The sequence below is a fragment of the Alligator sinensis genome, unplaced genomic scaffold, assembly GCF_000455745.1.
Source record: "Alligator sinensis unplaced genomic scaffold, ASM45574v1 scaffold990_1, whole genome shotgun sequence".
NCBI lineage: Eukaryota > Metazoa > Chordata > Crocodylia > Alligatoridae > Alligator > Alligator sinensis.
The window spans coordinates 289,953-302,737 of NW_005842506.1; the positions used below are offsets into that span (position 1 = coordinate 289,953).

The following is a 12,785-nucleotide window of genomic DNA, read 5'->3' on the forward strand; positions in this document are numbered from 1 at the left end:
TGAATCACCGGGGTGGAGGCTCCCGAGGGCAGGCGGTGCTCGCCCGCTTCCGGCCACCTTTGTATCCGTGTCTCCTTTATTTTTTTTTTAATCCGCATTTGTGCGTAGGTGAGAGCGGACTTCCCCCGCCGGCCCCCGGCCTGGCTGACCCATTTGCAGCCTCCCCTTGGCTTCCTCATGCTTTGTCTGTGACGTGTCTAGTACCATACTTCGCTTGTCTCTAGGCTGCTATTTGTTTTATGTGGAGTCCTGCTAGCCACCATGGGGGGTGCAGAGCTGTCAGTTCTGTGTGCGGTTATTTTCCTCTTTCTTGTATTACTTCATGCTTTTAGGCCCCAGCATGAGACTGGGACCCCATTTTACTGGTCCTATCCACACGCTTAGTAAGATTTGGTCTCTGCCCCAGTGAGCTTTTACTTGAAATAAAACAATATGGTCTGAGGGTGAGAGAAAGGGATGCAGCACACAAGCAGAGATGCTGGGATTAATTTGTCCAGCATGCAGATTTGCTAACCAGCTATATGACTTCTGCTTGGCAAATTCAGGTTTGGATTTTTCTCCTCCATTTTCTTCTGTCTTGGAATGCAGCGCTTTTCTTTCTTGCCCCCCCCCCCCCCCCCTTCAATGGAGCTCAAAAGTTTATGACTTGTTTTCTAAGTGTCACTGCTTTGTGTGTCGTCTTTTTTTTTTTGTATAATTTAAATTTGCTATCAGGGTTATGCAGTACATCTTGCAAAACTAGGGACTCAAAACCTGACTTGTTTAGTGCTAGTAACAAGCTTTATTCTCCATATGAAAGACTGGGTGCAAACCCCTGTACTATAAGACTACGTAGGAAATAGCAGTAGTCTTATCTACCTGAATAAGCCAAGCACAAGGTGCTCTGTTTGGTTTGGTTGAATAAATAAAAATTATGTATAAAAAATATCATTGAATGGGACACTGCATTCTGTTTTTTGATCATAAACTGATTTGTTTAAAGCAAGCATTTGGTGTTTTTTTCAGTAGCTCTTACACTTTCCACACTGGGAGTACTGGGTACCCGTGGTGCTCAGCCCCTTGGTTCCTGACTATTTGTAGGAAGCCAGTGGCTAGTGAAGTCTGCAGTAGAGCAGACGACAGTCCAGCATGGAGTGGTTTCTGTCCTTCTCTGATATCCAACAAATTATTCAAAACTTGGTCATATAAAAGTCGATTAACTTTGCTGAAAAGTGGAGATACTGATATGTTGCTGGTGGGAAGTTCAGCCATGTGTTTGAGAAGTATCTTTTTCTATTTCACTGACATCTCTGTTGCTGGGAAAGTTCCCAGTGAATGGAGCAACATGTCAAAATGTCTTGGTATGCGGTAAACTGGATTCTAATCCAAGTCTGCTATGTGCTCCTGTCACAGCTCAGGCTTTAGCAGTGTACATAACAGCGTGACGATACTGACCGTGCAGCAAAAGTCAGTTGTTAGAAAGGTTCAGAGAGATTCATCCTGTAAAATGGTTGGTTAGTGGAGAATGAAGCAAGCAGCCCCTATAGGGATTTGTCATACTGGACAAACATTACAGCTATTTAGAAGAAGTGCCTTTTACATCTTGTAGTGATGTATATTGGGAAGTAGTGGCTATAATGAACTTGGTTTGTGAGCAGCTTGGATCCCATTATGATTTTGAGGTGGATGAATTGTCCATCCCCCCAAGTGCAAGGGGGCTGGACTCAATGATCTGTAAGGTCCCTTCCAGCCCCCAACAACTATGAAACTGAAATTATTAGAATGAGAAATTGGTTTGACTTGACTGATGGAAGCGGCTCCCACACATCACAGATGACCTTTGAAACAAAGGTGCAGTCAGTGTTCCCTGTTATGCTGTTTGCAGGAGCAGTGTATGATGCTTGGGGGACATTTCTGTTTATAGAACTGCAGTTAATTAAACAGCTTTATGAGTTTGTAAACAAAAGCTTTCCTTTGCAGGAAATTCAGTGGATTTTTATAATTGATTGATGCTTTTCAAAGAGCTGGATTACCTCTCCTATTTTATTGACTGTACCTTTACTCCAGAATCTTTTGCCAGCTGCAGTTCCTTTGAAGTATCTTGGTAGCTGACAAACATTCTGGTCTGTCTTGTTCTGTGTCAATTAAAGAAGGAAGTGGAAAGAAAAGTACGGGTGTAACTGTCCTGTTGTTGCATTCCAAGAACAATGCAGAAAGCCTACAGTGTAGCCTAATTAACTTCTCTTTGAGGGGAGGGCTAGAGAGAGAGACAGCTCCAGGCAAATAAAAAAAAATATTGGCCACTTGACTAGTGAAGCTGAATTTTGTGTTAAAAGTGCTCCACAGAGTTGCAGAGTTCCTGGGGCCTGGGTTGAGATGAATGAGCTTATATCTTTTAGGCAGACAAGGTTCCTTGGGTGAATTTGATATCTTTTATTAGACCAACCCAAATGGTTGGAGAATAGTTATTAAGCAAGATTTCGGGTTCAAAAACCCTTCGTCAGGCTCAGGAAGCTGCAGCAGTTTTATCTTTTAGAGCTATTGTTTTAAGTTGTTTGCAGAGAGGGGGAGAGAGGCATTAATGCATTGCTTTATGGTCAGCTGGCATACTTGAGGTTATCTTCTCAACTATGGAGCTTGGAATACCGTTTTTTAAAGAAGACGGGAAAGGGAATAGAATGAAGGAGGGCTTTGCCCTCCACATTGTTCAGAATCGCTTATAAAAATTGAAGGAGTCCTTGAAGACAGTATCAACCAAAAGTAAGTAAATTGGCTAAGATTGACTGAGTTTTAGTGGTGAGGGTAAAAAGCTGACTGGTGACATGTATGGTTATTGTTTGCTAGCTACAGTGACTGCTGCTGGAGTCTTGTGTGCAGAAGTGGTGAGGGAAGATGACTAGATATCAGCTGCTTACTATATGCACCATATATCTTTTCATCACGGACAAATCCATAGAATGAAGCAGCAAGGTTAGTTGTGCTTGGAGTCAAAGGGACATTAGCAGTTGTAAACTTCAGATTTCTTGTACAGCTTTTACACTGTGTGAGAGAAAAGTAAATGGGTTGGGAAAATAGTCTTTAGTTATGATGACTGAATGTTTCACAAATAGATTATAGCACACTACGTTTATTTCACTTTTACCACCCTGAAGACTTGTGTTCAAAATCAGCCTCCTTCATAATGCTGTCAAATTTGCTTCTTATGTCCAACTTCATACCATTAAGAGCTGATCAAATCTGCAAAAAGATGCTTATGTTTCACAAGATTTGGTGCATAGTATCAAACAGTGATTGTAATCATTATAGAAGAACAGGTCTCCACAAATATTTTCTTTACAAAATGTAAACAAGTGGTAGGATTTTTCTCAGCTGGTGTATTTGAGAGAGAGAGATGTATATGCAATATACATGTTTCATATTATATATTATTCATAATTCATATCAGGCCTGTCTCCAGCTTCATATATGAAGCTGGAGACAGGCCTGTTGAAAGTTTCTGAGTTAGGATCAGAGGGGAGAGCAGCAAGGGTGGTGATGTTGTGGTGGGGGGTCTGCTATAGACCACCAGACCAGGAGGATGAGGTGTGGATAAGGCTTTTTTCAAAGAGCTAGTGTAAGTTTCCCAATCACAGGCCCTGGTTCTCATGTGGGACTTTAATCACCCTGACATCTGCTGGGAGGGCAATACAGTGGTATGCAGGCAATCCAGGAAGTTTTTGGAGAGCGTTGAGGACAACTTCCTTGTGCAGGTGTTGGAGAGGCCAACTAGGGGCCAACTCTTAACCTGCTGATCACAAACAGGGAAGAATTGGTGGGGAATGTAGTATAGTGGATGGCAACTTGGGCAGCAGCAGCAGCCATGAAATGATTGAGTTCAGGATCCTGAGGAAAAGAAGGGTGGAGAGTAGCAGAGTAAGGACCCTGGACTTCAGAAAAGCAGACTTTGACTCACTTAGGGAACTTATTGGCAGCATCCCCTGGGAGGCCAATCTGAGGGGGGGAAAGGAGTCCAGGAGAGCTGGCTGTACTTTAAAGAAGCCTTACTGAGGGCAAGGAACGAACCATCCTGATACACAGGAAGACTAGTAAGTGTGGCGGAAGACCAGCTTGGCTTATCAGAGAGCTCTTCAGTGAGCTAAAATACAAAAAGGAAGCTTATAAGAAGTGGAAATTTGAACAAATGACCAGGGAGATGTACAAGAGAATTGCTTGGGCATACAGGGATGAAGTCAGGAAGGCCAGAATGCAATTGGAGTTGCAGCTAGCAAGGGATGTGAAGGGTAACAAGAAGGGTTACTACAAGTATGTCAGGAACAAGGAAGATCAAGGAAAGTGTGGATCCCTTACTGAATGGGGAGGCAGCTTAGTGACAGAGGATGCAGAAAAGGCTGAAGTGCTCAGTGCCTTTTTCATCTCTGTCTTCACAGGCAAGGTTAGCTCCCTGACTGCTGCACTGGGCAGCACAGTTCAGGAAGGAGGTGAGAAGCCAGCAGTGGCAAAAGAACAGGTTAGGGACTATTTAGAAAAGCTGGGGCCAAGATGGGATGTACCAGAGAGTGCTGAGGGAGTTGGCTAATGTGATTGCAGAGCTGCTGGCCATCATCTTTGAAAGCAAATGGTGATCAGGAGAGGTCCTGGGTGATTGGAAAAGGGCAAACATGGTGCCCATATTTAAGAAAGGGGAAAAAGGAGGATCCAGGGAACTACAGACCGATCAGCTTTACCTTAGTCCCTGGAAAAATAATGGAGCAGATCCTCGAGGAATCCATTTTTGAGCACTTGGAGGAGAATATGATTAGGAACAGTCGGCATGGATTCACCAAGGGCAAGTCATGCCTGACCAACCTGACATCAGCAGCTCCTTCTATGAAATGACATCCTTTCCGGCTCACAGCTGCTCCTTCTATTTTGAGATGACTGGTTCTGTGGATGTGGGAAGAGTAGTGGATGTGATATACCTTGACTTGTGCAAGGCTTTTGGTACGGTCTCCAACAACATTCTTATAAGCAAGCTAAGGAAATGTGGGTTAGATCAGGGGTTTTCAACCTTTTTAAACAAGTGTACCCCTTCTGTCTTAAAGTTTCAGTGCATGTACCCCTGCATATTTTTTTCTTGTTTCCAGTGGGGGGCAGATCGAGGCCCCTGCAGTGAGGGAGGGAGTGGAGCAGGCACTGCACAGCTGGGGCAGGGCAGGGTGTGGGGCGAAGCTGTCAGTGGCTCATCCAGGTGGCACGGGGTGGGGGCATGCAGCCCAGGAGGGCATAGGTGATATGTGCCCCCAGATCTGCACACAGGGCAGGCTGGGGTTCCGGCAGTGCTGGGAGGGGGGCTTGGAGGCCTACAGCAAATTTTTGGGTGGCTGCAGGCCCCCCCCCAGCCCCATTCCCGGCATCACTGCTGCCTGGCCCGAGCACAGCCCTACCCTGTGTGCAGATCCAGAGGCACATGCCCCCCATACCCTTCTGGGCTGTATGCCCGCACCCCCTCCTTGTGCTCCCTGGATGAGCTGCTTGAGGCTCTGTCTTGCACCCCACCCCACCTATGCAGGGCCTGCCCCAGCCCCACTCCCTCACCACCGTTTGGGGGGGACGGGGGGCATGCAGATGGAGGCCCCAGCAGTGAGGGAGGGAGCAGGGCACAGTCAGGAGCAGGGACTGTGTGTGTGTGTGTGTGTGTGTGTGTGTGTGTGTGTACACAGAGAGAGAGAGAGAGATCTATATCTAGATTTAGATAGATAGGTATGTGTATGTGTGTGGATCTAGAGCTAGATGTATAGAGCTAGATATATTCACCCCCACCCTTAATGTGTGATCAGCTGTTATGGGAAGTGCAATAAAAAGATGGACTTTGCATATACTCCATCTGGATTCAGAAGTATATGCGGGTTGTTTTCTTCCAGGGATGAGTAATATAGTCTTCCATGAAAGATGTGTGGTACTCAGGAGCTGCCTTTATTCACTGACAGTTCTGCTATTCCAATGGAACATGGATGTTTGGGATAGTTATGGTTATTAAATGGGATGTAATCTTTTATGTAACTTGCGCCAATTTTGTGGAGGGCTTTAAATATTAGGACAGACTCTCTTTTAATTATGCAGAGAACAAAGCATGGGAATGATGTGTTTGTAACCACCTGAATTGGATTGCTGTTTTTCTACTAGTTGTAGTTCTTTAAGGATATGATTTCATTCCTAGTTATGACGTGAAGTAATGTAGTTTCTTGATCTCTGTGACCAGATGTGTTTGATAGAATGAGGTGCAGTTTTCTAGGCAGGTGCAAGTAGAGGCGAGGTTCTTTTACAACAGAGGCCATTTGGGAAGTTTAGAATGCTTTTGAGTCCAGGAATCTACTCTATTTAATAGGTTTATTTTCTTCTGAATGGAATGTGATAGGGTGTGTCTTACTTGGGTTCATCTTGGCTCTTCTCCTCTTTGTCCTGTATTGGATTTTCTCCTTCCTATGTTTTCTTCTCTCTTTTTTCTCTCTCTGACATCTCTTTACTTGAGAACTAAGCATACTAATCATAGATGGGATCAAAAGATGGAATATAAATACTCTTCCTGACACTCTTGGTTAAGAAGCCAACTCTGCCTTCCTTGACTCCTCTTCCTGTAATTCCTGGGAGAGGCAGTCCTATTAGGTTTTTGTCCCTGAACCTTGCTCACAGGCTTGATCCACTTGATCACGGGCTTGATCCACTATCTCTGCCTCTAGCTATTAGGTATCTGAGATTTGAAGCTTGCTCTCATCCTGTGACCTCTGGCTATTGTAAAGGAATAAGCGCAGTTTCTGTGTTCACTCATCAAGCCTCAAAGCACTTTTGGATACTTTGAGGATGAGAGTTTTCCCCTATCGTACACGTTCCACTGCCTGTCGTGCCTCTCACCTTTCACTGCCTGTCCCTATTGTAGCTCAGTTTTACCAGCTTGCTGGGTTTCAGCCAAGTGCAGTTGTGGAAACTGAGCATCTGCAGAGATAGTAGCACTGTCTTGTAGACATAGGCCGGCTCCACAATAGAAAACCTAGGTTAGTATAGCTGTAGTAGCCCACCTTCCTTGCGTATATGGAGCCTGTACCTGGTAAATAGCTTAGCTTAATTTTTCCAGTAAAATAAGCTATACTAGCAAAATTATAGATATACCATGTCTATATAGGTCTGTCTGCATGAGGGCTTTTGCCAGTATGTTACCTCGGTGGTACCCTTAACCAACATTATTATATTGGCTAACATTTATGCAGTATGTTGTGCAGGATGCAGCTTTTGTGGGACATCATACCCAGGTTAAATCAATGGAGTGATTTTTAAATGGTCAGCTGGGCAACCATAAGGGTATTTGAACCAGACCATTGGAGAGATCGTATGGTACATGATGTGGCAGTGATATTCAGCTTAAATGTTTTGTAATAACCAACCCTTGGGTAGCTAGTCATTTCTTTCTTTAGTTTTAAATGTAAGCTATTTTCATGATTTATCAAGGGTAAGAATAAAAAGGTACCTTAAAATAAGGCATTAGCATTTCCCAGCATTTTTGAAAACCTTACGTTGAATATTTTACATAATTCAAAATATTTTGTACACAAACAGTTAAGTCATATATCATTATCAAATGTGAAACTATGTTAATCAGTGGTATACTGTCCACATCTAAGATCCCGTTCTAAACTTTCAACCTTACTCAAAATGAGGAGTGTCATACTGTGTAATTAGTTCTATTGGTGTTGGTGGAAGTACTTCTTGATTAAGGTACTTAATGAGGCTGAATTAGAAATTGGTAGAATTAGGCCAAAATACATAGAACTAATATGTTTCGGTGTTTTAAACAGACTTTGTGTGGCCTTTGTAAGGAAAAATGGAAAGATTGAGTATCTCTACCAAAGGTTGTTTAAGCCACAAAATGAACTAGGCAGTGTTTTTGTTCTTGAATGTGTTAAGATTCACCTATCTGGAAAAGCTATAATTTTAAGAGTGTGCACCTACAAAATATAAATGCATTTAACTTAAATTTATGAAACTGCGTATAGCTCATGCCTCCATGAATTACTTTCCTTGATCTTGCCTCTCAAGTGGATACTGTTATTTTTGTGGGGGAGCATGGAGATAGGAGGAGGGATGGGAGACTAGCTTTTCCAGTCAGGCAGCAGCTAAAACACTTTCAGGGAAAACACCACTAGCTGCCTCTACTGTGAGTCCTATTTAAGGAGAATAGACTCTGTCATCATGAAAGAGAAAGGGCTGGTTGTTTTCCAAAACTGTTGTCTCTGGTCTTCTCTCATCCCTCAACTCTGAAGGTGAGCATGAGTTAAGAGACCCATTGAATGAAGGGTAAGCAGAATATTTCAGCTCTTGTCTAGAGAATTTGGCTGGAAGTTGCATGCCCTTTTGCCAACTACTGCTCAAACAGGTCCTGTTGCTATGCAGTTGGACATGAGAGTTGTTCGAGAGTCTTGTTGAGGTCATGTATAAAGGCAACTCAGAACTAAGCAGGGAAAAGTTCATTTTGCTCTGTAAACCACATGCTGAAAGGGCCAATATTAATGTACACTACAAATCTTCAGTACAAAAAGCAAGTAGATAATTTGGACAACTATAATTTCTGGTTTTACGAGTTCTATCTTGAAGACTAGCAATTAACTTACACTACTGTAAAAGGAAAAATAGAAGATCAACTCGATGAAGTGAAACATTCTTTTTGCTTAAACATATACTTCTAAAGCTAATACAGAAGGGCACTTCTGTGTTTAGTTGTGCAATTTTACTCTTAAATGTTTTGGGAGCTCTTTGAACCTGGAACTCTTATCCATTAATGAAAATTATGAACAGCTGTTTGTTCCAAAATATTGCTTTTAATGTACAGATTTTTCTTTAAGACACTTGGCTTTCCTTTGAATTGTGGCAGGGATTAAAAAGCCAGAAAGTTTGGTTTTAGTGAAAACTAAAACTCTACTTGGTTACGTCTCTACTCCTTTTTAGCTACGAATTGAATAATGAAACATTTCTAGTTATTGCTTGCATTAGCTTGTCATCAAAAATACGTTGTCTTTGACTTCAAGAAATTGCTAACATTGTGCCGAACTTACAAAGTCAGCGGAAGGTGGTAGAGAAATTGGTTGTGCAGCTACTTGATGTACTGTTGTTAATATATGTACAGTGCAAGACTAATAAGAGCTGACTGGAGCTGCCTAAAGTGTGTTCTGTCTGAAATTCTCCTTTTTTTAAGCTTGAACTATGGGTTACATTCCTTTGCAAGTTCATACTAACCTTTGCTTGTTGCTTGGTGGCCATATCTCAGTTGAAGGTGATTGGTGCTTTTGTATTAGCAGTCCTAATGGATAATTGTTAATCAAGCCCAGCAATTTTAAGGGCTGATATTATAGTGCTGCACAGCTAATCACTGGCACAGCTGCAGAAATAGCTGTTTAAGGTGTAATAGTAAAATGACATCCTTTCTGGCTCATAGCTGCTGAATGGAGTACAAAAGGAAAAATGCAGGATGACAAATGGAATAATTAATTAAATGAGTTTCAGAGCATCCATATCCTTAAGCTAGGCATGTCTACTGAATATTCTGTTTTAATTTCATTCCAGTCAGTCCCATGGATCATGTATTGAAATTATTTTCAACAGGCTCTGTTTTAAAGTTCTGTCTTGTTATCTGTATGCATTCAGAACTCAAGGACTTGAGAAGAGTAATATCAGAATTGGCACCATTGAGACCATGTATGTTGGATCTCTGCCTAAAATACAGTAGTATCTAAAATATGTTCAAAGACTATAGAACAAATGAGGGATGGTACTGTCCTAGTCCTGAAGTCAGTGATCCAAGAATCTGATTTTTGCATGAGCCATAACATTTCTCCACTTAAAATCAGATGTTAACATGACAGCAAATGTTGTTTCTCACCAAAGTCTCTTCACTTTGGAACTAAAATTTATACTCCAAAGCTATTGTCATATCTAAGCTATAAATACACAAGATTTCATACTCGAACACCTCTCACTAATACCTAACTAGTTGTTAACACAGGCCGTTCAAATAGAAGGTAGTTGAAAGCTGTATCTAAGTTAGATAGTAACAGGAAGTGTCAAGTATTAAAGTTGAAAAATAATGAATAACCACTGAACTAACAGCAACACCAATTGAAAATGAATGGCATGCATGATTTAGGGTCTGCTTTGGCCATGACTTTGTCCAGTATCACAGAAGTGTTGTATCCTGGCTTGGGCAGATAATAGTGCTCATTTCCATTCTTCCACACATTGGGGCTCTGGCTTATGCACCCATTGTCATGGTTAATACTAGCTGAGTTTGCTTATAAGCAAATGAAAATACATTTCCCTTGAGATTCTGACTCTGCTCATTGCCTCTTCAGTTGGCACTCGTAGGATCATAGCAAGATTACACTGTTGTGCTATGACAGCATTCCAGAAGTTACTGCATTGCTTCTTATTTTGCTTGGCATGTCAGTGGCTTATAGAAACAGTTTTGACTTGATCAGTTCTACTACTATTGTCATGTGCAAATAGGTGTAGTTGCTGGCATAAAACTACCATGTATATACCTGGTCTCAAAAGAGAGATCATGGGAAAGTAGGGCTGGAAGAGACCTCATGAAGACCTCTAGTCCAGCCCCTGCTTAGGGCAAGATCAACCCTGATTAAATCATCCCAGTGAAGTCTCTCTCTAACCTGCTGTTGGAAATTTCCAGGGGTGGAGAATTTCCACAGTTCATATAATGGGTTTATTGCAACATATAGCAAACAGTAGGAAAGTACTGAATCTTAAAATTGGACATCCTCCTGCAGCCTACACAAACTGAACAGTTCCTTTTTATATATAATTTCTTTATAAGGCCTTTATCACCTTCCATTAGTGCATTGAGTTGGCAGGACAGTCACAGGTAGCTTGCTTTTTCCTACAGTCTTACTAAGCTGAGAATTGTGTGTAGTGTAAATGCTTTGTTCTAGTTCAGTTTTTGTTTTAATACATGAACACCATGTTAATTGTTGCATTTGGAAGTATCTTGCCTTGCTATTGGAATTAGATACTCAATACACTGTAGAGATGAGAGAACACCTTTGTTTGCTTAGTTTCTAAAATTGGCAAATTACCTCATGCATGGAAGAGTCTACTTACAGCCTCAAAACAAAATCAGACATCTGAAAATTGGAGCCTTTATAAAGTGCTTTGTAAGTTGTCTTTCAAAAGCAATATTTTACAAATGTTGGGAGTAGTAAAATACATGAAGGCATTTTATGGTTATGCCAGCATAGTTTTATCATTAAACATTCTTCACTTGTGCCCAGTGCCTGTATCGATGGCATTGGGCTTCCTGGATGCACACTGGATGTTTACCTGTGGCTTTTTTGTTGAGGGTTCTTACGAAGGGACAACATTTTATATTCAGAGGTGCTAAAAAAAGAAACCTGTTCAGAACCTATGGTATCAGATATTTAATGGGTAATGACTATACATGCGATTTGGATACACAAAGGAAAAATAAGAATCCATTTTTGCAGGCCTCCATTGCCAAAAAAAAAAAAAAAGTTTTAAGTGAACCAGAATCATAACTTGTTAAATGCTCTCTATTAGGGGTGCACCGATAGGGATTTTTTTGGCCAATACCGATAGCCCCTTTTTAAAAAAAAAAAAAAAAAAAAAGCCGTATCAGCCAATACCTATCCGATTCCAATATGTACCCGGGCAGCTTGGACACCAGTGTTGGGCTCATTAGTCTGGTATGGGGGAAGGGGTGGATCGAGGCCCCATGGGGAGGGAGGGAGTGGGGCAGAGACAAGTGCTGCTCAGCCAGGGCGGGGTGGGGTTCAGAAAAAAACCCTGCAGCATGCTTATGGGCTCGGCAGTACTATGCTTGCTAGAACCACTGCCGAAAGACTTGGGGGTCATAATTGACCACAAGATGAACATGAGCCGTCAATGCATTGTTGCAGCTGGTAAAGCAAACCAAACTCTGGCTTGCACATACTTGAGAAGCATCTAAATCTCAGGATGTCATCCTCCCACTTTACTCAGCCTTGGTGAGGCTGCAGCTAGAGTACTGTATCCAAGTCTGGGCTCCACAATTCAAGAAGCATGTGGAGAAGCTTGAGAGAGTCCAGAGGAGAGCCATGTGCATGATCAGAGTTCAAGAGAATAGGCCTTATGAAGAGAGGCTGAGAGCCATGGGACTCTTCAGCCTGGAAAAGCACAGGCTCAGGGCGGGGCCTGGTGGCAGCCTATAAGTACATCAGGGGTGTGCATCAGGATCTGGGGGAATGCCTATTCACCAGAGCACCCCAAGGGATGACAAAGTCCAACGGTCACAAACTCCTCCAGGACCGTTTTAGGCTGGAATTAAGGAGAAACTTCTTTACTGTCTGAGTCTCCAAGGCCTGAAATAGACTCCCTCCAGACGTGGTGCAAGCACCTACTCTGGGCTCTTTTAAGAGATGTTTGGATGCTTGTCTTGCTGCTATCCTTTGAGCCTAGCTGACTTCCTGCCCCTGGGGCAGGGGGCTGGACTCGATGATCTTCTGAGGTCCCTTCCAGCCCTAATATCTATGAAATCTATTAAATTGTCCAGAAAGTGCAACGGGGGGGAGGGCAGCTCCCGCCCTGCATGCACCCTGGGAGGGTATGGGGGACATGTGGCCCCAGATCTGCAAGGGGCGGGACAAGATGCCGCTGTGGGATGGGGCCAGAGCTGGTGCCGGGCTCTTCCTGGTGGGGACTGGGCCAGGCTGGGCTGCACTTGGGGTGGGCGGTAGTGGTGCTGGGAGGCAGGGTTCGAGAGGGGGCTGCAGCTC

General features: G+C 42.8%; 1 protein-coding gene across 1 annotated transcript in view; it reads left to right on the top strand.

Annotated features, from left to right (window-relative positions):
• Positions 1 to 12,785, top strand: part of LMTK2 (lemur tyrosine kinase 2) — a 70,685-nt gene that overhangs the window by 5,172 nt on the left and 52,728 nt on the right. The gene's annotated exons all lie outside the window — the stretch shown is intronic.